The sequence below is a fragment of the Zonotrichia leucophrys genome, chromosome 1 (genome assembly GCF_028769735.1).
Source record: "Zonotrichia leucophrys gambelii isolate GWCS_2022_RI chromosome 1, RI_Zleu_2.0, whole genome shotgun sequence".
NCBI classification, from domain to species: Eukaryota; Metazoa; Chordata; class Aves; order Passeriformes; family Passerellidae; genus Zonotrichia; species Zonotrichia leucophrys.
In genome coordinates, this window is record NC_088169.1 from 86,530,845 (window position 1) to 86,554,976 (window position 24,132).

Sequence of the window (24,132 nt, forward strand, 5' to 3'; positions counted from 1 at the left end):
AAAAATAGTCCAGTGTGTGATTCTTCTACTTGCACAGCTGTCACCTGGGAGGAGCTGCTTTGCACCCCTGTTCCCAGAGGTGGGAATGGCTAGGTTCATTCCCCTTGGTGGCAGCAGAACTGGGACTGTCAGCCAGTGCTCACTGATGTAGCACAGAAGTCAGTGATCAGTTTTTCCCATCTGAGGTTAAGGCACATGATGCTCTTTGGGAATGAATAGGTTAAAAGTATCTGATGCTGCTTGTACTAATCAGGTTTTTATGCCAACTGAAGTTCAAGTTTGAAATTCCTGCCCTTGGGTGCAGTTTTGCACAGCATGTGCAGATGGGATCTTGTGGCTCTGAGGGGTAACGCTCAGTGCTCCAGTGGTGGTGACTGCTCCTGGCTTTGTGCAGGAAAGGGAGCTGGCTTTTGTCCCATCTTGCCTCAGGCACATCCTCAGAGGTGTGGATGCCTTTGGGTCCTTCCATGGCCTGTCTTTTTTGGCACATTACACTGGGGTGCACATTGCAATTTCCGGGCCCTTCATGGGATCTATTTGATGAAAACATGGATGCTCCAAGCTCAAAACATGGTTCCTCTGAGATGAATGTGTCTCCCCAGGCTCCCAGTATGATCTGCAGAGAGAAAAAGGCCCTTTTAGCATGTGCCTTGTGTCACCCTCCTGTAGGTATTTCTCAAAGAGGTCAGAGAGTTGCACTCTCAAAATGCTGATTCCTCTTGTAGTCTCCCTGGTCTCCTCTGTCTCCCATGTGTTGTGTTGTATATTGGAGCAGCTGAGAGGAGTTTTACCTGCTCCTCTCACTTTGGGGATGCAGGCAGCATTGCTAACAAATCCATCAGCAAAACCACTGTTGTAGCGTGGCTTTCCCCCTTTCTCTTCATTTTAGCATTTTTTTGTTGGGATGGGGGAAAAAGAAACAAACAAAAAAAAAACCATCTGAGAAGTGGATTTGCAGGGGAATTTGAAGAAAAAGTCCAAGTATTCAGTTCTGGTTTGTGTGCTAATACACTCTTTCAGGCTGGCAATCCAGGTGTTCCAGCTTCCACTTGTACGCTATCAATCTCTTGAGTGTAGTCTGAGATGCAGGTTAAACAATAACTTCTCTCCTCCATGGCTTCTTTCCTTCTTGCAATCTGTACTCTTTGGACCTGCCATATAGCAAGTTTGTTTTACTCTTAAGCTGGTCTAACTGCCTTCAAGCCATTCTATTTCTTACTTCCTGTCAAAAGTCATAAGTGGTGCCGAATCAGGCAACCTTGTATCATCTTAGGTTTAAAGAAAGGAAGAGAAAAAGGTGACTGGTGTAGAAAAAAATATCCTAGCTTGTGAAAATTGGGCCAAATCATAAGATTGCAGAAGTAGTAGCCAAATGTACTTTCTGGAAATAAATAATTTCCACTAAAGTAGCCCTTTGTGATTCAAACTACTGTGTGAGAGACAGTGGACAAAATATATTGTGATTGCCTTGCAGCATATGACATCTAGCTGCAGACAGTTCCTTGATCTCAGTGGGCCTTTAGCTGTGGGACTGTGAGGAAGTCAAGTGGGGAGTATGTGCTGCAGGCAGGTGGGGCATAAAGACTTGTGCCATGCCTTTTTTTTATTCTTCTTTTAACATAAAGTCTGTCCACCTGTAATCCTAAAGGAAAATGGGGGAGGAAGATAATTGCTATTCAGATTGTGAGTGTTTTGGGAATGGAGAAGTCTTTCAAGTTTACCTTAAGGCTTTGTTTTCTGCCCTTGTGAGCTTGCTCCGTGTAGTTACAGTGTCTGTCCATGGCTTCCTGCTGATGGCGTTTGATGACTTTCCAGGTGGCAGCAGAGAGAAGGAAAATCAAGTACAAAAGGTTAGGAGACAGTTTATCAGCCTGGCTTGCTAAGGTCACAGCACTGCTTTGAGTTACTTACTCTAAGCATCAGCTTTGAACTATCACCTTTCTTAATGACTGTAGTGGCACACCAGTATTTTAGATGATGTTTCCCTTACAAGGCAAAGCCCATTTCTGAGGGCTGATGTTCTATTCATGAAGTAAGAGCTGGAGTGAGAAATATTTTTAATTGAACCAGTGACTTGCATCATGTGGGGTTTTTTTCCCTGTTTTGCATGTAGTGTAATGCAAAATACCTTGTCACTTACTTAGCATGAAGAAATCACAAGATAGATTATTATTGGTACCTACATATTCCCAAAAGCACATTCTCTGCTGATCCTAAAATAAGAGTGGCTTGGCCTCTTAACCCAGTCTCTTCTGTGGAAAGAGTACAGAAGTGATGCCTTTTGTAAAACTTGTCTTTAATTTCCCCAGCTATCCGTAAGTAAACATTATGCAGTTTTGCCAACAAGCTCAACTTGAAGGCTTTGTACCAGGATGATTCTATGATTTGCCTTTAGTAGGTATTTCAAGAATGCCTTATTTCAATCATGCTTTGAGAGGATAGAAGTCACAGCTGGATGTGGAATTCATGTGTTTCCAGAGTTCAGACCTGTTTGGGTTGAAGCAAAAGCTGATTTTCTTTCAGCAGCAGAAGGGAGGGATATTCCAACCTCTCTTTCCCAATTCTCTGCACACTACTGAAGCTGTTGGATTCATTCAGCTCAAGGCCCTGTGCTTACCTGTGTGACAGCATGTGTCAAGGTAGAGGAGAGAAAAAAATGAGGCCAGGCTGGTAATGTATCCTCTGCTTTTCTCACTCACTAAACTGGTCACCTGAGCTTGAACTCCTGTGTCCCTTCACATGAGAAGGTGGATTTGTCAGGTGACAGCTGCAAAGACCAGGGAGTGCACAGCACAAAGAGGGATTAGCAGCAAATGGACACATCAGGATTTGAAATGCAATATTGATTAGCTCATTAAAATTAATAAGACACTCAATTATCCAAGTCCTGTTACATTTTGCAGCTCTTCTGGAAATAGAACAATTTATATGCCCTTATCCTTTCAGGAATACCTCACACAAGACAAATTTTAATGTCATTTTCCTCTGCAAACCACAAAATGTGTTAACTTTTAATAGAGCCCAAGTTTGTTAGTGTTTTATTTAGTAGAACATTGGTTTTGGTAGGACAATGTTTTTAATAGACTTGAACATGTAGGCATAGTACTAAAAAGTTTCTTTTATTGGGAATTATCTAAATTAGTGTCTAATTGGGCTAATGTTGTTTTAGGTAGGGTCAAAAACTAATAACGGGCAGATATTCACATACTGGCCAATTTTAGCAAATCAGACAAATCTGTCTCAAAATACAGCACACAGAGAGGAAAACCTTTTGATTCAAGCTCAGGAACTCAAGGAACAAGTATGTGGGGCATAGAAAGGGCATGTTTCTCCTAAAAGGGAAAAGAGTGAAATTTTGCCCAATTCTCCAATTCTTCAGAAATATGTATATTGCCTCCATAGTACATAAATGCAATTTTTTCTTTGTTTTTTTTTTTTTTTTTTGGGTGTTTGTTTGTTTGGTTTTTTTTTTTTTTTGGTGTTTTTTTTTTTTCCTGGGTTTTTTAATGGTATCTTTAATGAAGGATTTGCTTGAGAGGGTTTGAGCCACCTGACCCAGGGCCAGTCTTGCTGAAATGAGAAATTTCTCTGGAATACTCAGTTTCCATGCAAGAGAGAGGCTGGAGGAGGATAAGGTCATGGAACTAAGATCCTGGAGTGATTGCTAGGTTGCTAGGTGGATGGCACTTCTCATTGATGTGGTCATTGCTACTTCTTTTTTCTACAAAAGTTTGATTGATTTTTTTTTTTTTTTTTTTTTTTGCCACATTGCTCAGGAGAGCTAATTTTCCTGGTTAACCACAAGCTTATAGTTCTCATCCCTGTTTTGCCCTGCTGTTGTGCTCATCTTCAGTCCCACTTTGGAATAAGATGTGTGTTCACTTCCAGTGTTGCTTCTCTGGTCTCATGATCGCAGGGATAACAAAAAAGCTTTGGGAGCTGAACTCAGAGAGACCCAGAAATGAAATGGTGATGACACCTCATAGTCCTTCATGAAAACCATTCCCTTTCTGATAATCAAAGTCATTGGTAAGGTTCTTTGGTAAAATGTATGCAGTTGTGGGTGTGCGTTAAGGTGTTTGATGCTTTCTGTTAAGCTCCAAGATTCTGGAGATGTAAAAGTTATGCAAAAATATGTGTCATATAGAAAAGACTTCTCCCACTCCTATCTGTAGAGAAAAATGACAGAAGTTGATCCAAATGTTCCTTGAAGACTTAAATAAAGAGATTTAAGCACACAGAGGCTTTGGTTTGAGCCCCCAGCTCCTAATTTTGGGTGAGGAAGTGATGGTATCCACTACCTCTTAGCAGTGAGTTACTAGCGTTATAACTTAATTCTTCAAAATCACTGAAGTCTTCACTGAGCAGCCTTACAGAAAGCCAGAGAAGTTGTGAGGAAAGGAAGGAGAAGAAACTGCAGCACCAGCAACAAGTGTTGTCTCACAATTATCTTGATCTAGTATAAAAATCTGCATTTTAATTTCTGTCTCATGAAATTTCTTATTGTTGCATCAGCCTATATGTCTTGGTAATCAGGTAATCTGGGAAAAATTGCAGTCTCTTACATTTGTGTGTGCCATAAATTCTTCTGTGCAATTTTGACTCCCTTGGTAGCAGAGAGAATGAGTAAAAAGGCTGTACCATACTCACAGCAATCAGCAGGAGTCTCATCCACTACCCTGCCACAGCCAAAAGACTCTGAAGAAGTGAGACTGGAAGTACTTTTCCAGGCCTGCTTCAATTCCTTTGCATATATTCCTAAACCAGATTTTGCAGAGCATGAATAAAATTAAACTGACACCTTATCTGGAGCTGTAACCTCCAATGTCAGACTTGTGTCTCTTGCCATTTCTGGGAGCCCTGACAACAATACTGAACTTGCAGTGTGTATGGGGGAACTAACTTTTGTATTCTTCCTGTTTGGTTTCTTTTCTCTGCTTCCATTCCTTGATCATATCTCTTAAACTGTTGTTTGCTAGTTTGTTGGTTTTCCTTTTGCCTTTCTACAGAAACCTTGTTCATCTCCTGACTATCTTTACTTTCCCTGGTCACTCCTTAGACTGATGAGAAACAGATTCCTCATACCTCTGTATTTCTGAAGATACTGGGCAAGCACAGATGAGCAGCAGGGAGGTAAAATATTTTGTCCTCCACCCCAGTACAAAGCATCTTCTTTGGTGCTTGGGAGGAGGATGAAGACTGGATAGGGGAAGAAAACCATTACTTCCTCTATCACACAGGTAGTTTTGGTAATGAGATACCTGGAAATATTTAAATCTGTAGATTTCATTAGAAAGGCTGAGGAGGCAAGGGTAGGGCTGGGAATGACAAGAGCAGGACTTGATTCAAGAAGAGAAAGCAAACAACTCAAGATTCCTTCAGGGCTCTCCTGCAAGACACAAAATATGTAACAGTGTATTGCTCTGTGTCGGTTGTCTTTAGATGGAGGCAGACGGCCACAGGCGGTGTTTGGATTCCAGGTTCAATAAAGGCACATCCTTCCCTTCGAGGAGGCAAAACAGTGTCACTTGTTAGAACTCAGAATCCATCTCTAAATGCCTCAGTGACTTGTCATCAAGTGACTCAGTGCGCTGTCATAGCAGGGCTTGTGCCTTTCACATCTGAGTTATACTTGCTGAAACAGTGCCCTGCCAGCTCATATGAACAGTCCCCCCTCCCAAGCTTGTTTCCAATTGACTCACGGTGAAGAGGGGATTTGGGGGTGTCAGGGCAGGAGAAGGCTGCAAGGGCAGATCAACAATCTCACTACCTTGTAGACTTCAGAATGCCAGCTTTTCATTTGGTTTGTGTGCCTCTGAAACAAGTCCTTGAGTTGCAAAGGAAAACATTCAGAAGCGATGAGCTGTAAAAAATTGTAAGAATTTAGTAATTTAATTTGTCCAACCAAAAATGTCTATTCTTGCAGGCAAAGGCTTTGTTTAAAGTTATTTGCTACTTGAGAAAAATGCTAATGTTGAAATGCTTTCAGCTTGATTTCCTTTATCTCGTGCAGCTCATTAGATGATCATTGAGATATTTTTTTTGTTGAATTCACAGAATTAATTTTTTTTTTAAGAGCCAATTCTTTCTAACACTAGGTACATCCTGCAGGAGTCCTTCCTGCCTTCTGATCCAATACTTATTCATCCTGGGACGTAGTCCAAATGCCACCAACAGTGTTTGTGTAGGCTTTTTTTGTTTATTTCAAAAACATTTAATCACATGATGACATATGGCAGCATTAAATGTGTAAATGTGCAGTTTAGGATGTAATGGTCATGAAGATGAAAAGAATCTCACCTGAGCAGCAAATGGCTTTCTGCTTTTTACATCATACCTGCTTTAAATTTAGTATTACAGTGGATGCTTTGTGTTTCTGATGATGTTGCTTTTTGAGTCCCACCCTGTTATTTTGGCTCAGAATTGAGGAGCAGTGACTTCAACAAGGTGATCTCATCCAATGTGTGGTGTAGCTGTGTTTGTTTTTGAAAGCTTGAGATCCTGTTCCATCTGCACTTCCTGTAGCTGTAGGTAAATCATCTGAAATCCAAGATGATGAGCATGCCAGATCTCTGTGTTGTCCTTTCTCATGAGTTCATGTGCTTTCTTTCTGTGATGGGCCTTTTGTGAGCCTTTTTTCTTTTTATTGGGTATGAATGGGGTGAGCAGGGAATGGGTTCTCTGTAAACATAACTTGTGCTTGTTTCAGCAGAAAAACTCTCTCTGTGAGGGCTCTAAATTGCTAATGAATTAACTACAAATTTTGGAGGAGAGTGTGGTTGGCTTAAGATTCTTCTCAACTAGCATATGAGAAGCTTGTGTTTTGGTTTTTTTCTCAAAACCAGCTTGCAGTCCCCTCCTCCCCCAAACTATAAAGCAAGGATGCGGTCATTGGCAGCTGTTTTCCTTTTGATGTGGTCAACTCAAAATTAACATTAAAAGTATAATTCTGAACTTGGAATTTCTGGGAGACTGAGTGTATGATGAAAGGACAGGAGGGATCTCTCTCCACCTGCTGGGAGTGTGCTCTTTGCTTGAGTTTCTTAGGAGCTGAGATTGGAGGATGAAGCTTGACACAGCTGAGTTCATCGTGGCACACAGCCATCCAAAGACAAGGGTGCTTTTCCCTTTCAGCACTTGGCTGTGAGCTGACCTGGCAGGAAACTTTGCAAAGCAGTGTGAGTGACTGTAGCTGTGGTTTAGTGTTAAAGATCACAGAGCTGCCTGCAGGTCGGAGTGCTGGAAGTAAGGTCTGTGAGACACACGGTGAGATCTAGCGGCTCCTCAGAACTGACACTCAAGTAAGTGCCTTTTAATTCTGTCATTGTGATACCTGCTGTGTACAGCTTTTCATGTTGCTTATTTTGTTCCTACATCCCTCTGTCCCCAGGCTGTCTGAAGCTCTAGCACCTGCCCAGTCAGCTCCTGTGGGACCTGCTTATGCTGCAGAACTGAAAGTCCTTTGTGCAGAATGGATTTTATAGAATCATAGAATTGCTTGGCTTGAAATGACCTTAAAGATCATCTAGTTTCAACCTCCCTGCCACAGGCAAGGAATTTTCTTCTAGCACAGGTTACTCAAAATTCCATCCAGCCTGGTCTTGAACACTTCCAGGAATGGGGCATCCACAGCTTCTCTGGGCAACCTGTGCCAGTGCCTCACCACTTTTATAGTAAAGAATTTCTTCCCAATATCAAACCTAAACCTACCCTCCTTCAGCTTAAGCCCACCCCCACCTTGCCCTGTCACTTCATGCCCTTGTAAAAAGTCCCTCTCTAACCTTCTTGTAGCTCCTTTAGGTACTGGAAAGTGCTTTAAGGTGTCCCTGGAGCCTTCTCTTCTCCAGGCTGAACAGCCCAAACTTTCTCTGCCTTTTGATTTTGACTCTTCTCTAGCTGGTTCTCTGTCTTTAATAAATGTCTTTGTGAGAAAGGCCCTGGCAAAACATCACGATTGGATCATGTATTTCTCCCCATCCCGTTGTTCTGTTGCTCTAAATCCTGCTTTGATTCCATGTGGAGGAATAATTCTTGTAATCCCTGCCATGCTGTAGGGACTTGTGTGCTTTGCCTAGTGGGTTCATTTGTCAGTGCAGCAGAGCACTTTTGGGATTTTCCCATCCCCTATCTGGATAATGTCTTGTGTCATGTAAGTGTTATATGTATTCTTGAGAAGTTTTTCAGAATTGAGACAATGATTATAAGCTGCGCCCTATATAGCTGGAACTATATTTTTACTCTGAGACAGAATTAAGTTGCTAATACTGCAGCCAGTCTCACAAAATTAAATAATCCTACTGTTTTGCTGTTCCCCTTCTACCTTGCAGTCCTCCACTCCATAGCTAAAGTGCTATAGTGTAGGAATTGTACAAATGTTTGATGGCTTTTTCATGGATTCTTTGTCACCTTCTACCTAAACACAGCCAGTAAAGGCTCACAGTGAGCATAAAGCACAACTGTGCTGGAGAAATAATATGCTTAGTTCTGTCATATAGGTGTAAAGGGCAAACAGGGAAGCAGAGGCACAGGAGGAGTAGGAAAACACATTTCTGATATAGCATAATGTCATTTTATCTCTGAATACCCTGCAATATATACAGAAAGACTTCAGCAACATCTGTGCCTCAGAATTCATAGCCAAGATGAAAACAAAGCTTTCATCTGGCAGGAACTGTGCAGCAGGTATTTGGTAAGATCTGCCTGGCATGAAAGAGCAAAAGCCAAAAGTTGTGGAGAGCTTTTTCTTTGTTTTTCCTTTTTCTTGTCTTTCCCTCCCCCCTACTTCTTTTTGTTTTCCTTTTTTATTTCTTCTTTTTCCTCTCCCTAACCAGGAGGCATAACTCTCTCAGTAGCCTCTGTGTTTCAGTGGGAACATTCAGAGACTGTGTTAGCAGCACTTGAGAGCCTAACCTTGAGAACAAAAGTAGTGTTTCATGTGGTTACGTACTGAAAGATGTGGGTAGGCATCTAGTGGGAATCCAGAAAGCGCGTGGGCGCTTGATTCCCTCGGAAACTGTTGGGATTTGGCACCTAAGCTGGTAAAGTATTTTAAAAAACTCTAAAATATCTTTCTGAAAATTGGGTCTGATGTTGCTAATCACTGTGAAGGGTGGGGGGATTTTTTTATTGTGATGTAATGGTGGCTTTGATCTTTGTTACTTTCTAGTAGATAAACAGAAGGAAGTTGAAGGAAAGCAACAGAAGCGACTTTGGGATTGGAGGGATTGACGCAAGAGGAAGATAAAAGCTATGTACTTGTGTAGTTTTATAAAGTGAGTGGGAAGGCAGGGCTGCTATGGGCTTCTGAAGGGTATAAATGCCAAGGAATGGAGGGTGTGGAAGAAAGAAACGGCGTCTCTACTGTGCAAGTGCTTGTGCAGGCAGGTAGCCTCGCACACAGCCTCACTCAAAAGGAGAATTTTCATAGACCCTTGTGAGTGTCACAGGGATGTGCTGCTGAGGAACAGAAACATTTTGTGTGGCAGCAAGGAAGGTGCCTGCTTTGGTACTTCAGTCAGGGTACACCACTAAAATCTGCAGTTGTCTGCACTTCAGATTGGTTGGCATCTATAAATGTCATCACATCACACAAAAGCCGCTTCCCATTTGCGCTGGCCTTCCCAGACAGGAGGAGCTTTTTTGAAACTCCCATCCCAAGCTTGGATTGTTAGTGCTTGAATCTCCACCCTGCCTTACAGCTGGCTGCCATGGTGATACAGTTTAATCTCACTGATCTCTTGTGGTATCTGAAACTTCCATCAGGAGGGAAAAGCAGGGTGACAGCTGCTCCAGGGCACAGGTTGGTAGGAGGGGAACACCAGATAGGTAAAACAGTCTGTCTTGGGACTGTTCTTCTGAGATGTTAGCACATCTCTTATTATATCCACTAGGACATAAATATTATATTTATGTGTGAGGATATAATCCAATAAGATTTGGGCATCTTGGGGATTGCTTGATGTCAAAGGTGTAAGAAAGCTACTTGAAGATGATAAAGCATTAGCAGAGAATATTGAGTCTTAACTGCTGGAGGTGTTGGGGATGTTCCTGTGTCAAGTGCACTTTTTGTAGCCAATAGATCCATAAACTAATTTGAGATAATTACTAAAGGAAAAATTAGACCAAATAGAGAAATGTTAATAAGTCACCAGAGCTGGATGGCATTCAAGAATCCTGAGGAGCTTGAATGTGAAACTGCAGAACTGCTGGCCAAGCTGTTTAATTTATCACTACAGACAGCCGCTGTGCCAGAGGACTGGGGAGCTGCCAGTGTGATTCCCAACTATAAAAAGGGCTCTAGAGGGGATCCTGGGAACAGCACAACAAAGAGTCATGCTACCAGGAATGGAAAGGATCTCTGAATATGTAGAGAAATGTTAACTGTTAATGGAAAGTCGGTGTGGCTTCTGAAAATGAAAATCCTGCTTCCCAATTCCATGAAGTTCTGTGGGGCGTCAATAAGGAAGGGTTAAAGTGGATATAAGATGTTTGGATTTTCAGAAAACTTCTGTCAACACTTGAAGCTCCTGTAAGTTTGGAGGAAAGGCTTTTTTATGGTTTGAAAGCCACATGGATAATAGGAAGTAAAACATTTGGGACAATTTCAAATCTTATGTTGGAGAGGGAAACATCACTTCAGCAGCAACCACAAAGGCCACCATCCTCATTGGGAAAGGGATGAACAACACCATTTGGCTTTGGTATAAATGCTCAATGCACCCATATGTGCAGTTCTGGTCTCCACATCTCTTGCAGAGCACAGTGGCATTGCAGAAAGGGCAATGAAATGGGCTACCTTCCAAGAAGAAGCTAAAATAGTTGAGACTGTTCCATATGGGAAGAAAGGAAGGGGCACAGGTTTAAATCACAGAGTCATCAGGTAAAGCTAATTTGAGCAATCAGCTCTCATGCTTTTACAGCCAGGGAACTTTGGATTAAACACATGGGCTTTGATTTTAAAATAGGCGGAAGGCCATACTAGTGCAGTGGAGAATTGGTGGCTGTAGCCTCAGAATAGGTAGAATTTGGTGACAGGCTTTCAGGCATTCACCTGTGCAGGGCAAATCTCACTTGCATTTTTTCAAGACTCTTGCCTTTACAAGAATCTCTGTGTGACCCTTCCTTTCCCCAGGGCTCTCCTGTGCAGTTTTTCATAGGAAGCAATTATCCAGGTGGCTGGCAAGTGTTCGACACTCCCTTGTGTGCACAATGAGTTGTTTTTTTTTTTAATTATAAGTGACTTATTCCTCATAGAAGTAATTTTTTTTTCATGCTGCCTTCAGCAGGGTGTGCATGTGAACTTTATTTTAATTAAGGATGAGGAATCTGTTTTACATAACTATATCCCAGATTCTCATGAGAGAGTGAAAACAGCCCTGAGGGATTGATGAAAAGGACAGTGAAATCGGGTTGCCTCACTGATGGGAGGCCTGATTCCAGTCTCTGAGGTTTTCTGTACCTGTGGGACTTGCTCCAAGCTGGTTGACAGCCAGAGGAATTGAACCAATGTAGAGGCATTGCCTCCTCACAGCTTTATTTTGGGCCACTAATTTGCGGTTCTGGGCAGATACTGGGGTGACTGTTGCAGCTCTGCCTGAGGTTGTTGTCCCTGTATTGGCCAAAAAGGATGTGAATCTGCTTCCAGGCCCTTTCAGCCATGTCCTGTTGCTGGCTCAGACAACTTCTGCCATGTTGCCTGTTGCCACAGTCTTGTATTGGAACACTTGGTTTACCCATCTCCTTGGAACAGGGGTGCCTGTTATGATCAAATATGATCCCCACCAGCCAGCTGAGTTGCTAATTTACTAGCAGCACTAGTGGGATTGGGTCAAGATGGTTCTCTGAATCTTTGAGAAAGAAAACAAATGGCGCTGGAAGTCACAAACAAATGCTCTTGGCTAAAATTTGTTCTGTGTTGTAAAACCCTGAAGGGACAGGGAGCAGATGACCAAAGTGTTTCTGTACCATTAAGGAGGGAAAATCCAGGGTGTGTATGTGGCCTTTTGTTTATTTACTTTCCTGTTAAGAAAAAAAAGTGATAAAGGTGTTAAAGCTCAGCTGTTGCTGGGACTGTACTGGAAGCAGAGCATACAAATAAAAGAGGATCTCTTTCACCATGTACAAAGGCGAACTCTGTAAAGAGGCTAATAAAGTTTGTGAGTCAAACCTGGCATGTTGTTAGCACCTGATGCTTGTTTGTGGTGACTGAAGCAAGCACCGCTTTCAGAAAGTCTCTCATACTGGAGATAGTTTTGCTCTCCTGTTATCAGAACCTTGGTGTGTTTGAAGAAGCTGGACTGGTGACAGACTGCACAGCTGAGACCTTCAGCTTGATTCCTGCTGAATCTGGTGGTAGCTGGCAATTTTTTCTGATGCCAAAAGCCTAGAGAGATTTGGCATGATGCCACTGCATGAGGACAATGTTGGTTTTGTTCTATTTCTGTTTCTGCCCCAAGAGCTGGCTCTAGAGAGTGTCTAGAAATTGGCTTCTTTTCCCAGAATCTTACATGAATCAAAGGAGAGTTTTGATGCTCAGCTCCTAATCTTTCATTGAAGCGGCAGTTCATGCCATTGATCTAGAAAGTGTTTAGAAGTTAAAATTGATGGTAATTAACTGGTGATGCTGGGGCTTTGCAGCCCCAGGTGGGCATCTGCCACCAGTCTCCTGGGGAGGGAGGAAACAGATGAGCAAGGAGGTGGGGCAAAGATAAACCTGTGGGAATAGATGTCCTTCAGCTGTTCAGCAGAGCAGCATGAATGAGTGCACTTTAGAGAGAAAGGAATGTGATGGTCGTGTCACAGCTTGGATGTGCTTTGCTCTGGGGTGAATTCATAGGCTGGAGCATGTGCTTTGAGTGGAGATCAACAGACTCAGCCTGATGTGAGGTAAGTGGGGAACAAGGTCAGTGTCAGTCATGGCAGTCTGAGGGGATGTGCTGAGGGCTTTAAGCACCTCAGAGGGCAGAAGCTGTAGAAAAATGTCTGATGGTGAAATTTTTTTTCAGAGAAAGAGGCCTGACCATTTTCTTCATCTTAACAGAACATGAGGAAATGGCCTCAAGATATGCCAGGGAAGGTTTAGATTAGATATTAGGATTTTTTTTTCCCACAACAATGTTATAAGCCATTGGAATAGACTGCTTAAGGAAGTGGTGGAGTCACCATCCCTGGAAGTGTTCAGAAGATGTGTGAATATGGCACTTGAAGGCATAGTTTAATGGTGAATGTGGTGGTGGTGCTGGGTTGATAGTTGGACTTGATGATTTTAAAGGTTTTTTTTCCAACCTTAGTGACCCTATGATTCAATGACATGAAAATCCCATTCCTGGCACAGGTGGTTGGAACAAGAACACTGTAAGCTGTGCCAGGAGCAGTGATGCAAAACTCTGCTTTATGCAACTTGTGCCCTATAGGGAGTAGGGTAAAGTGTTGTAATCACTTGGTAGTTTAAACCAGGAAAAAATCTGTGAGGCTCATTCAGGTGGAAAGGCAAAAGAGAGCGAGCAGTGCCAATATGTCTGATTGGGAAAGTTGCACAGAAGATGGATAAGGATGGCAGAGCACTGCCAGTTCCTCCTGCTCTCTGAGCTGTTTCCATTCTGAGAGGGGTGCCAGCTGCAGCAGCTTCTGCCTGGCAGCCTGTTCCAGCAGCAGATCGCTGCTCCATGCCTTGCTCGAGTCACTTGCAAAGTTAACAGAGGGTTGGAGGGTTGCAAGTGCAAAACAGGACAGAACCCTGGAAGATGTGTTTCTTCTCTGCTGTGGACCTGTGTGACCTTTCTCAACTCAATTCACCTGTCCTCCGTTTATAGAAGGGTTGTGGAGCTACTGTGCATTTTCAGGTATTCTGTGTTACCTGGCAGAAGTTGTTCTTTCACCTACACTAGTAATGTTTTATCACTGAGTAGTGTTTTATGCATGAATGCTTTTCTGTGCAGTGCTTAAAATTTAGAAAAAGATCCTGAAATTTTATGAGCCTCTTGTATAGGCAGAGCTGTTCAAGGGGGTGGAAGAAGGAGGAGTTGTATGCTTTTCTGGAGAAACTCTTGTGCATTTTCTCTTCCAAAATAATTTCAGGCTAGTTATTTATATTAAACCTTCATTAATTCACTGTACATTGTGAAACAGCAAGATAGTGGGCTCTTTTGGAAAAATGTACAGATTAGAAGATGCTTCAATACATAAGCTATAAGCAAGGACATAAGAACACCCTAAGGAGTCATATGAAGCATGATGCTTTCTGGGCCTGCTACACAGCTGCAAAGCAATGGGTGAAGTCATATTTTGCCCACACAGCTCTCCTAAGCCTCAGTACTTTGAGTTTTACTTTGCTTGCTTTGGCTTCTGAGGCAGCTGGTGTCTGGAGCTGAGGCACTCCGGTGCTTTGCTCAGTGTCCCCAGAAGACCTGCAAACTTAGCCAAGCTTTTGGGCTTGAAAGAGATGAGCTGTGTAGCTTGAATTGCAACTGGGTGCCTCTAGTTCTGGGAGGCTGTAATGACTACGACCTTTTGAGATCTTGTTCAAACTGTTTTTGTTGCACTCAGACAGGAATGTTATGTTCTTTGTTCCATCTCCTAAAAGGCAAACTTTCCTGTATAGACCGCTTGTGGCTTTTAGAGTTTGATATATATGGGTCAGGGGAGGAAGCAGGCATAGACTGTTGGATGTTTTCAAGTGCTGAAAAAATCCTTCTGAGTGCCTGAAGTGGGTTTCAAGATTCCAGCCGGATTTTTGCAAATAACCTCGGTCTTGATTAGGCAAAGAAATAAGCCCCCAAATGTGGATTGCTTCCAATTTATGTGCACACAAGTGAGTGGGCTGACTCTTCTCTGAGGCAGACCTGTGTGGTAAAGGGTTCCATCTTTAATTCTGAACCCCTTCTCCTGCAAGGAAGCACATAACATCTCAGCTACCATTAGTGAAATGTCAGTTTTTTCAAGCAAAATAAAAATATGCATTCAGTAGTTAAAATTGAGGTAAAAGTTTGCATTGTGTCTTGAAAGGGCTCTTCTTGTTGCCTGTATGCCTTTAGGCTTGTATCTTCAAAGAATCACAGACTGGCTGAGGAAAGGGAACTCCAGAGGTCATCTGGCCCAACCTGCTGTAATCAAGCAAGGCAACCCACAGCCAGTTATCCATGACTGTGCCCAGGCAGCATTTGAGTATCCAAGGATGGAGACTCCACCACCCATGACTGTGCCCAGACAGCATTTGAATATGCAGGGATGGAGACTCTGCCATTTTTCTGGCCAGCCTGTCAGTGCTTGGTCACCTTCACAGTGAAAAAGTGTTTCCTGATGTTCAGAGGGGTCCTCTGTGTTTCAGTTTGTCCCTGTGGCCTCTGGCCCTGGGCAACACTGATGAGAGCCTGGTTCTGTCTGCTTTGCATCCTCCCTGCAGGTATTTATAGACATGATGGGATGGATCCCCCTGAGCCTGCGCTTCTCTTGCCAGGGCACTCCCAGCTCTGTCAGCCTTTCATCATTGAACAGATGCTCCTCTCAGCATCTTTGCAGCCCTTTGCTGGACTCTCTCTGGCCTGTGTGCCCCTCATAGAGGAAAGCCTGGAACTGGACCCAGCACTCCAGGTGTGCCTTCACCAGTGCTGAGGATAGGGGAAGGATCATCTGCCTTGAACCTGCTGGCAATACTTGGCCTAATGCAGCCCAGGATGCCATTTGCCTTCTTGGCTGCAAGGACTCACTGCTGGTTCACACTCAAGTTGTTGACAACCAGGACCCCCAGGTCCTTTTCTGCCTGAGTGTTTTCCATCTGGATGAACCCAGCACCTGTAGGTGCCTGTGGTTGTCCCTCCCTGAGTGCAGAACTTTGTGTTTCTCCTTGCTGAAATTGATGAGGTTCCTGTAGGTGCACCTGTGGTTCCCTGGGTCTTCTGGAACATCAGGATTGACATTTGCTTTCCTCCAGTCTATGGGCCCTTCTGCCAGTTGCCATGAGTGATCAAAAATTACTGATCCTGGCCTTGCAATGGCATTCCTGGATACATCCTGTTAGGGCCTGTGTACTTATCTAGAGTCTCTATCTGCAGATGTGAACAGAAACTTCTAGAGGAGGGCTAAGGCTTGAGAATCAAGCTGCTCTTTGGTCTTCCTTTCTTCTATTCTTTCCTTCTCTCCATTGCCTGCTGACCTCAGTCATCAGCTACTGCTAGAGGCTCTTTGCTTGCATGACAAGGCTATTGTGGGTTTGGCTTTAGATTTAAAGCCTTCAGATAATGTGGCTTTAAAGCTAGGACACCTCTTGCAAAGGTTCTCGTGCTGTGTGGGGCCACTTCTGAGGTGGTGTGTCATCTACATACACAATTTGGTGTCTCCTGTGCAGTGCTTGCTGTTTATTCTTGGCTGAGAAAGGGAGTCTGCCACAAGGGCTGGCTGTGCAACTTCAGCTCAAACTGCCTTAACTCACACTATTTACTTTGGAAATTACAGTTTCAATTGCTGCTGATAACCCAGCTGATTGTTATGTTTTACATTTAGCACAGTTTTGTAGTTCTTTCCTTAATGACTTATGTAAATAATTTTAGAAGACTTAGCGTTCATTTTGGGGAACTTGGCGTATGGGGCTGCAAGGCTGGCAGCAGGTGCTGTAAGTAATCACTCTTCTAAATTAAGAAACACTTTCTGAGGCAAGTAGGTTAATTTCTGGGTAAGCAGCCTGCATACAGATTCTTGGAATCAGCTGGATCTTGACCCAGCAAATGACTCAAGGCTTTGTGTAGATTTAAGTTGAGTTATCTCACTGAAACCTTTAATTTTTAGAAGAAACTGGGGCTGTGCTTGAATGTCTGTTGAAAATGTATTATCAGGTTGAAATATCTGTGTCACCTGGCTTTGTGCTTGTCTTTGTGCTCAGTCTTCACTGCTGTTGGAGGTGTATTTGGAGCATGGACAGTGTCATGGCTTAGCCAGGTCAAGCTGCCTGGAGCCAGTGTATCTATCATAGAATGGTTTGAGTGGGAAGGAACCTCAAAGATCTCCTCATTCCAACCCCCTTCCAAGGTCAGGAAAACCTGTCTAGACCAGGTTGCTCAAAGCCCCTTCCAGCCTGGCCTTGAACACTCCTAAGGATGGGCTGTCCACAACCTCTCTGGGCAGCCCGTCTCACCACTCTCACAGCAGATAATTTCTTCCTAATAGAAAATCTAAACCTTCTGCCAGTTTGAAGCCTTTTCCTCTTCTCTTATCGCTACATGCCCTTGTAAACAGTTCCCCTGCACATTTCTTGTAGACAGTATTTGGGTACTGACAGACCACAGCTTTCATGAGTGGCTTGTGCTGAAGTCTGTGCTGCTGTGGGTTTCTCTCATTAGTACAAGAGCAAGCAAAGTACTGCTTGAGAGCTTTGTGCTGTTTCTTTCTCCACCTCTGTGCCTGTGAGAGGACTTCTGCAAAAGTATTTCCTCTGATATCTCTAGTGGAGCTCTCATGGGATCTGCAAGCAGTAACTGTTGACCAGATTGTGCTCAAGTGCTGCCTGTCACTTTTGCATTGTCACAGCTCTGGCCAGCATTGTTCTTGCTCAGGAGTTGAAGATTGCCTGCAGAAGTGTGACCCATTATTGTAAAACCACTCTTGAGTCTGTGAGGCTGATGGGGCCAGTGGTGTTTGTGACTTGAAAAGTTAAATGATTTTTCATAGGGTCTACAGAGGAGGAAACTGGTAAACTCTGAGGAAACTGGTAAAATGTTAATTACTGTTACTACACAGAGTATGATTTTGGAACACTTTGTCTAACTTATGGAGTAGAAAGGCCTGATTTTTAAAAGCTCAACCTCTCTTTAGAATCTCTTTCTGTGTGATGATTGTGCCAAAAAGTAATGTGAAAGGTGGAATTTCTACTTACATGGAATCCCATGTAAAGTGGAATAGAGCAGGAAAAATGCCCTTCTATAAGGATTCAAGAAAGGAGAGAACTTCAGACGGCTGGAGAGGTCTCGGGACTTTGGCTGGTCAGAGTGACCCTGAGAAAAATTAGAAAGTCTCTTTTCTCAGCCCAGCACTCAAAGAAGGAGTCAGAACTCTGCAGTTCTCGGTCTCAAGGTTGTTTATTGTAACCTATCTATAAAATTCTTTCTCCTATCCAGCTGAAGTCCGCTCAGCAAGACAGTCCGAGGCACTCTGCCTCCCCCGGGGCAGTGTTATCTTTTTATGCTAAAAACTACGTATACAATGTTTACAATTACTTTCCAATGCCTATCACCTATGTTAGACAGTGAGCTTCTTCTCTAAACCAGTCTAAAAGTGCCAACATCACAGCAGAAGTTGGAGGCCAAGAAGAAGAAGGAGAAAGGCTGGACATGCCCAGATTCCCCCATTTTGCCCCCTGAATCCCCATTCTAAAAACCCCAAAAATCTTATTTTTCACTCTGTGATAAATTCACTGTCATTCTATTTAAACCGTCATGGCTTGCAGATCTTCATTCAAGGTTGGTAACTTGCTCCATGGGTCACAATCAAAACCACAGGCATTTTGGGCTCTGTGCCTGGGTGTCTGAGCCCCCTGGTAGGGGTCTTGGCAGTCCAGGACAGCCAGGGGGAAATCCTGAATTCTAACAGAGAGGAAGAATGGTTTTTTGTTGCCTCTATACAAAAGGGGTAACATGGGACTTGCCCTATCTTTGGCTTAGAGTTGGTGCTTCTTGTGCTGTTGATGTTCAACCTAATATCAAACTGGTGCTTGAAATCATATACCTGCTAAAAAGGTCTGAAGCCACTTCCTGCACTCTTTAGCTTAATTTTTTTTGCTATGGTCAATCATCTTCAGAACAAAATGCTCTTAGACTGGAAAGTCAGTGTTGGGATACAGCCCTTTCACATTTAAAAAAATTAATAATCCAAATGACAGACTCCTGAAGTTAGAACTCATTTCTTGTGAACAGCATTACAGAATGACATGGCTTTTGTAATTTTTTTAGGTCTGTAATCTCTTCTCACTTTTTAGATTAAAAATTTACTGACTTCTTTGCTCTGAAATGTTGAAGAAGAGGAACAGTTTTACATGTGCAGAGTGTAACAGACAATATTATACTTCTTCTCTATAATGGAAACTAGATGAGTAAGCAACTTGGTTTTTTGATAGCTCAGCTTTGCTTGAAAAGCTGAATTCTCAGGTAGCTCTGAAGGCAAACAGTCCTCTTCAGGTGACATTCTGGTTCTGTGGGAATTGGAACTGAAATATTTTTAAAAAGAAATGGTGAAGAGGAAGTCATACACAGTGACTCTGTGGATCTTCTGACAGTGGATGCCTTGTGGGTTTAACAGATGATCCAAATGCATATTGATGCTTTCAGATGATCTTAGTGTATGCTCTGGGATGCTGTGAGATGTCTGTAAGCTTGGAATGGAGAGGTGCAATGGGCAAGAGCTGGGTGGGTTGGTGATGGGAGCATAGAAACATGCTGATCTTGGACAGGCTTTTCAAAAGGGGTCAGAATTTGAACTTTCTTCAATTCTGCAGGGAAATTTTATTTTCCCACAAGTTAGCTCTGTGTGGGCCACAGGAATTGAAAGCATCAGGTAAATAAGTGACCAGATGTTCAACAGGTGTCTGGAAGGTTGGCTTTCTGACTGGACTGCTGAAAAGAAGGCAGAGGACCAAAATTCTCTCCTCCAGATTTGTAGGTTTTGATAGGTAGTTTAAATAGGTAATTTAAGAATGTTACTTTGCACCTTTCTCAATAACTGCCCTAAACTCAGTCTATCCAAATATTTTTTCCAGGCGGCATGAAGAATTTGTAATGCTTTCTGTTATCAAAAGCAGAACTTGAAAGAGTCCTGCACCATACCAAAGATATGAATGCTGTGTTAAGGAATTTGGACATATTAATGAAAACAAAATATTACTCTACCACTCTCCTCTGAAATGAAACGTGTCAAGCAAATTGCTGAAACAGTAGACGGAAACTTGGCAATTGCGTTTGTGTGGCAATTTGATTCTGTTCTCCCGAAATACCTCTGGAGAGCATCCAACTGTAGCTCTGCTCTGATCCCAAGACTACCCTGCAGATGCCCTGAGCACACAGACATGTAAGCAGCAAGCTCTGGCGGCCTGATCTGTGTAGTTGCTGGAGAGCTTCAAAGTCTGCTTTTGCTCTCAGAGGGCTTTCCATTTGGGAAAGGAACTGATACCATTCCAATTTTAACTCTGGAAGAGGAAGGGAAAATAGAAAAGCTTCAGAGAAGCAAGTTTTTGTCTAGACTGTGGAGCCAGCTGGGTGTCTTGTTCTGTCTTGTCAGGCTGCCTTCTTGTTTGGGGCTGTGTCTGAGTGGTTGACAAGTGCATTAACTCTGGGAAAATAAATCCACTTTTGGTGTGGCAAATGAACCCTGGTCTCCAATGGCCACCCCCTGCCACAGTTGTTTCAGCACTGCTTTACTGACCCATAAAAATGCACAATCTTCTTTCCTTGTCCTTTCACAGTCTTCATTTGAAAAGCTTTCCTCTGTTTTTGCCTTAAAAACTATCTTTGAAATGAAAGTTCCCTTTTGTTTCACTGACTATAAAGTGTGCATGATAATTACAGGACAATTGCTGTTTTAGGTGAGATATTGCAGTGTTTCTGCAGGACAAAACCCTGCTCCAAACAGGAGCATTTCAACTTCTCTCACTCAAACCCCAGGGGCCAGGGACGAGGAATTTCCTCAGTTTTGTACTCAGCAGTGACAGTGGTATCTGTGTGGATACAATTAATTGCACTGTAAGTATTAGTTTAATGGCCTTGCATGAGATAAATGCTGTGCTGGTGTGTGGTTTTCAATAGTATGGCAGAGAATTACTTAGGCCTTTTAATCTGCATTGTTCAAGAAGGCAATATTTTAAAAATGTGATTATGATATCAAGGGTTTTTGAAGTGAAGGGCAGAGAGGCTTTTGCTGCTCCAAAGTTTTCCTGTCTAGAGAATGTAAGTCATGAGCATGACAACTGGATTTTTTTTGTTGTTGTTTTTTGCTATTTGATTTGATAGTTTTTTTATTGTTTGAGTCAGGCTTCTTTCCTTCTCCTGTATTTGGATCCTCTTAAAAATTACTAGTTTCAGGGAAAAATGCAAGCATAGCAAAATACCTGTGGAAGTCTTCTGTCATTTGCTAACTAATTGCTGCTTTTAGAGTAGTACCTGTCTTGTTTCTTCAGCAGTATGTCTACTTAGCTGTGCTCTTGCTTCAAAATAAGTCATGTTTCATTCTCTGAAAGCCCCACTGTCCTTGACTGTCTTTTAAACTTTTTTTTTTATTTTTATCATTTGTTTGGGTTATTTTCTGTTGGTTGCTGTCAGGAAGATGCTGTGGTAGCTAAAGAGGCTGTTCCTCTTCCCTGTTGTGTCCCACTTGCTCCATTGGTTATTTACAAGGATGCGACCTGACTTGCACTGTAGGTGTTGACCCTGTCTTGTGCAAAGGCCTGCTGCCTCCAGGGATCCAAATAAAGGATCTTTTTAAAAATTAGATGCTACAGACCCTATGCTGTTGTCTGTAAAATCAGGGGCTTTGGTTTGGGCAAGGCCCAGCCCCCCATTCATAGCAGTGGTACTGTACAAAGCCTTTGGCCCCTGGGATGCCTGAGTTCCTCAGCTCCCTGGAATGCCTGAGTTCCTCAGCTCCCTGAGGAATCAAGGCCAGATTGGTCCCAACAGGGCTCATAGACATGTTTCCTTCAGGAGAAGCACTCAGCTCTGGCACATACCTACCTGGTCAATATTTGCACAGTTAAGAGTGGGACGGGGATGGGAAAGTTCATCAGCCAGTGTAAACTGGTTTCCTGAGCATCAACACCATTAGATTTGGGTTCAAAGGCATTGTGTGGGCAGAAACTGGCCTTTCACCCCTCAGTGTCTCCTTGCTCTAAACCCATCCACCCTGTCCCAGGTCGTGTTGGGGATGGCAGTAGCTATTTTAGGGCAGTTTTGGAGGTATTGGATGGGAACAGATAGGGATTTGGGTGCTAGAAAAAAGTTCTAGAAAAGCATCTGAAAGTGGGGGTATTATTGCACAAGTTAAATAATACCCTGGTTGCAACTGCTTTGTGGTTCGAGCTGTTTTAAAGTGTGGTTTATTTGGCATTGAATAGCTATCAGAGAGGTGTTTTTAGCCACTGTGCTTTTAAAATCCGCATGCTAAACCCCCTCGGAGTTTTGAGAATATGTGCATATGCAGACTGGTGTTGGTTGAATTCAATTGTTACAAAACACACCCTTGGAAACCTCATCTGGGATGGTGTTGGCATGTCCCTCACATTTTGCCAGTTTTCAGAAGCTATCAGGTAGTACTGTGTGGGAAGTGTTACAGGGATAAATCCTGAAATCCTAATTTGGGCTGAACTCCCACTGTTTTCAGTGGGTGGCTTGCTGGCATTAAGGCCAAGTACCCCTCAGCTATTACAGATGACCTTTCTGTCCTTTAAAAATCAAGGAGACTGAGACTTGATGCCTCTGTCTTGTACTAGAGATCAAACTGCAGGATTGCAGCCCTTAAAGTTTGTACATGTGCTGAGATTTGTGAACAAGAAGTTGGTTAACCAAAAACATTTCCAGTAACTGTTCTGTAGATTCTCAGTAGTGCTGGTGAAATGCCAGAGATCTGGAAACAGAAATTAGCTGGTGATGTAGAGCAGTGCCTGTAGGGGAAGCACTGATGTTCTGAAAACTCTGCTTTTTATAAATGAAGAAAATATAGCCCCATGTATTTTAAATTGAAAAATTAAAATTCTTTCTAATTGCCAGCATAAATTTATTGAAATTGTTTGCTCAGATAACTGATTTTTATTTTTTTAGGAGAATGTTTCTTTGAAAACCCTGCAACTTTTGTCAGTATATTGCTTTCCAGCAAAATTGAATTAAATGTATTTTAGAAGTCAAGAGTCTGAAAGTAGGTACCTGAAGTTCCTGACTCACCAGGTGGTTGAGATCATAAGTTGTTCTGGCTTTGTCTCTCTATGCAAGAAAGAGGGAAGATGCTGTGTTTGTGTTGGCAACACTTAAGAAAATCAAACAATATTCAAACAGTAAGAAAAGAAAAAGGCCCAAATCCCTCCAGAAAATGTTGCTGTGCAAACCTTGGCTGGCAGAAGGTTTGCCCAGTTGAAGAGCTTCTTTCCTACATCTCAGCGGAGCATCAAAATTCAAGTCTGATTGAACCCAACTGATACCAGCCTCAAATGTTATGTAAAGGTACCCCAAGAACTTGCTCAGTTGTGACTGAGGCTCTGAAGCCCACACTGTATTATTTTTCTTGCCCATTTCCCCTTAGGTGGTCACTGGCTATTCATATTTCAAGCCCAGGAGGGCTTTTCTGTCCCATCACTGGGACTCCAAGGAGGAAGAAGCATTTTCAAATCCCTCCATGCCCCCCTTTACCTCTGAGTTCCCCCTCAGGATTGTGTACACAGCTCTCTTTTTCCTTTTTTTCTCTTCCTGGATATATGTTTCTAGTGCTGACTGAAACTGCAGAAGCAGCTGGAAGGGCTTCATCTCATGCTGTGTGCTCTCTAGCTACCTGAATTGCCTTTCCTTTAAAGACTTGATTGACTGATAGGAGGAGGACAGAGCAGACAAGAAGTACTTGGGCTTTCTCCCTCTCTTGTGCCTCCAAGATCACAAGTGAGGTCTGTGGGAACTGGGACAAGAGCTGGCATCTCCCAGGTACTGGAGCTGTACTCCACACACTAAAATTCATAATGAGGGTGTTATGGTACTGATCCCAGCTCTTCTGCTGGTTTTCTGCTCAAGGTTGTCACAACCACTTCTAATTTGTCTTAATCACTAAACTGGGGCCTTGGGTAGTGAGGAGTAAAAACATGTTTCAGACAAGTAGTCTGATTGATGTTGTGTTTCTCTCTCCTTTGAAGCCTCCCTGTCAGTTTGTGTGGCTTGTAACTGCAGAATTGTAGATTGGGAGGAACCTCTGTGTGGATAGTCCAGTCCAATTCCCCATCTAATATAGTGGCAGCTGAAACAGCTCAGTGGCATGTCCAGTGGGGTTCTGAGCATGCCCAAGGATAGAAATTCCCATTATCTTCCTCAGCCACTTGTGGTTTTCTGAGTTCTGTGGTTTTGTGTCCATCTTCCCTCATCCCCACCCAGAAAAAAAGTGCGGTTTTGTTGTGGGGTTTGTCCTTCC

General features: G+C 43.0%; 1 protein-coding gene across 5 annotated transcripts in view; it reads left to right on the forward strand.

Annotated features, from left to right (window-relative positions):
- PAK1 (p21 (RAC1) activated kinase 1) overlaps positions 1-24,132 on the forward strand; it is a 103,857-nt gene that overhangs the window by 29,926 nt on the left and 49,799 nt on the right. The window lies entirely within an intron of this gene.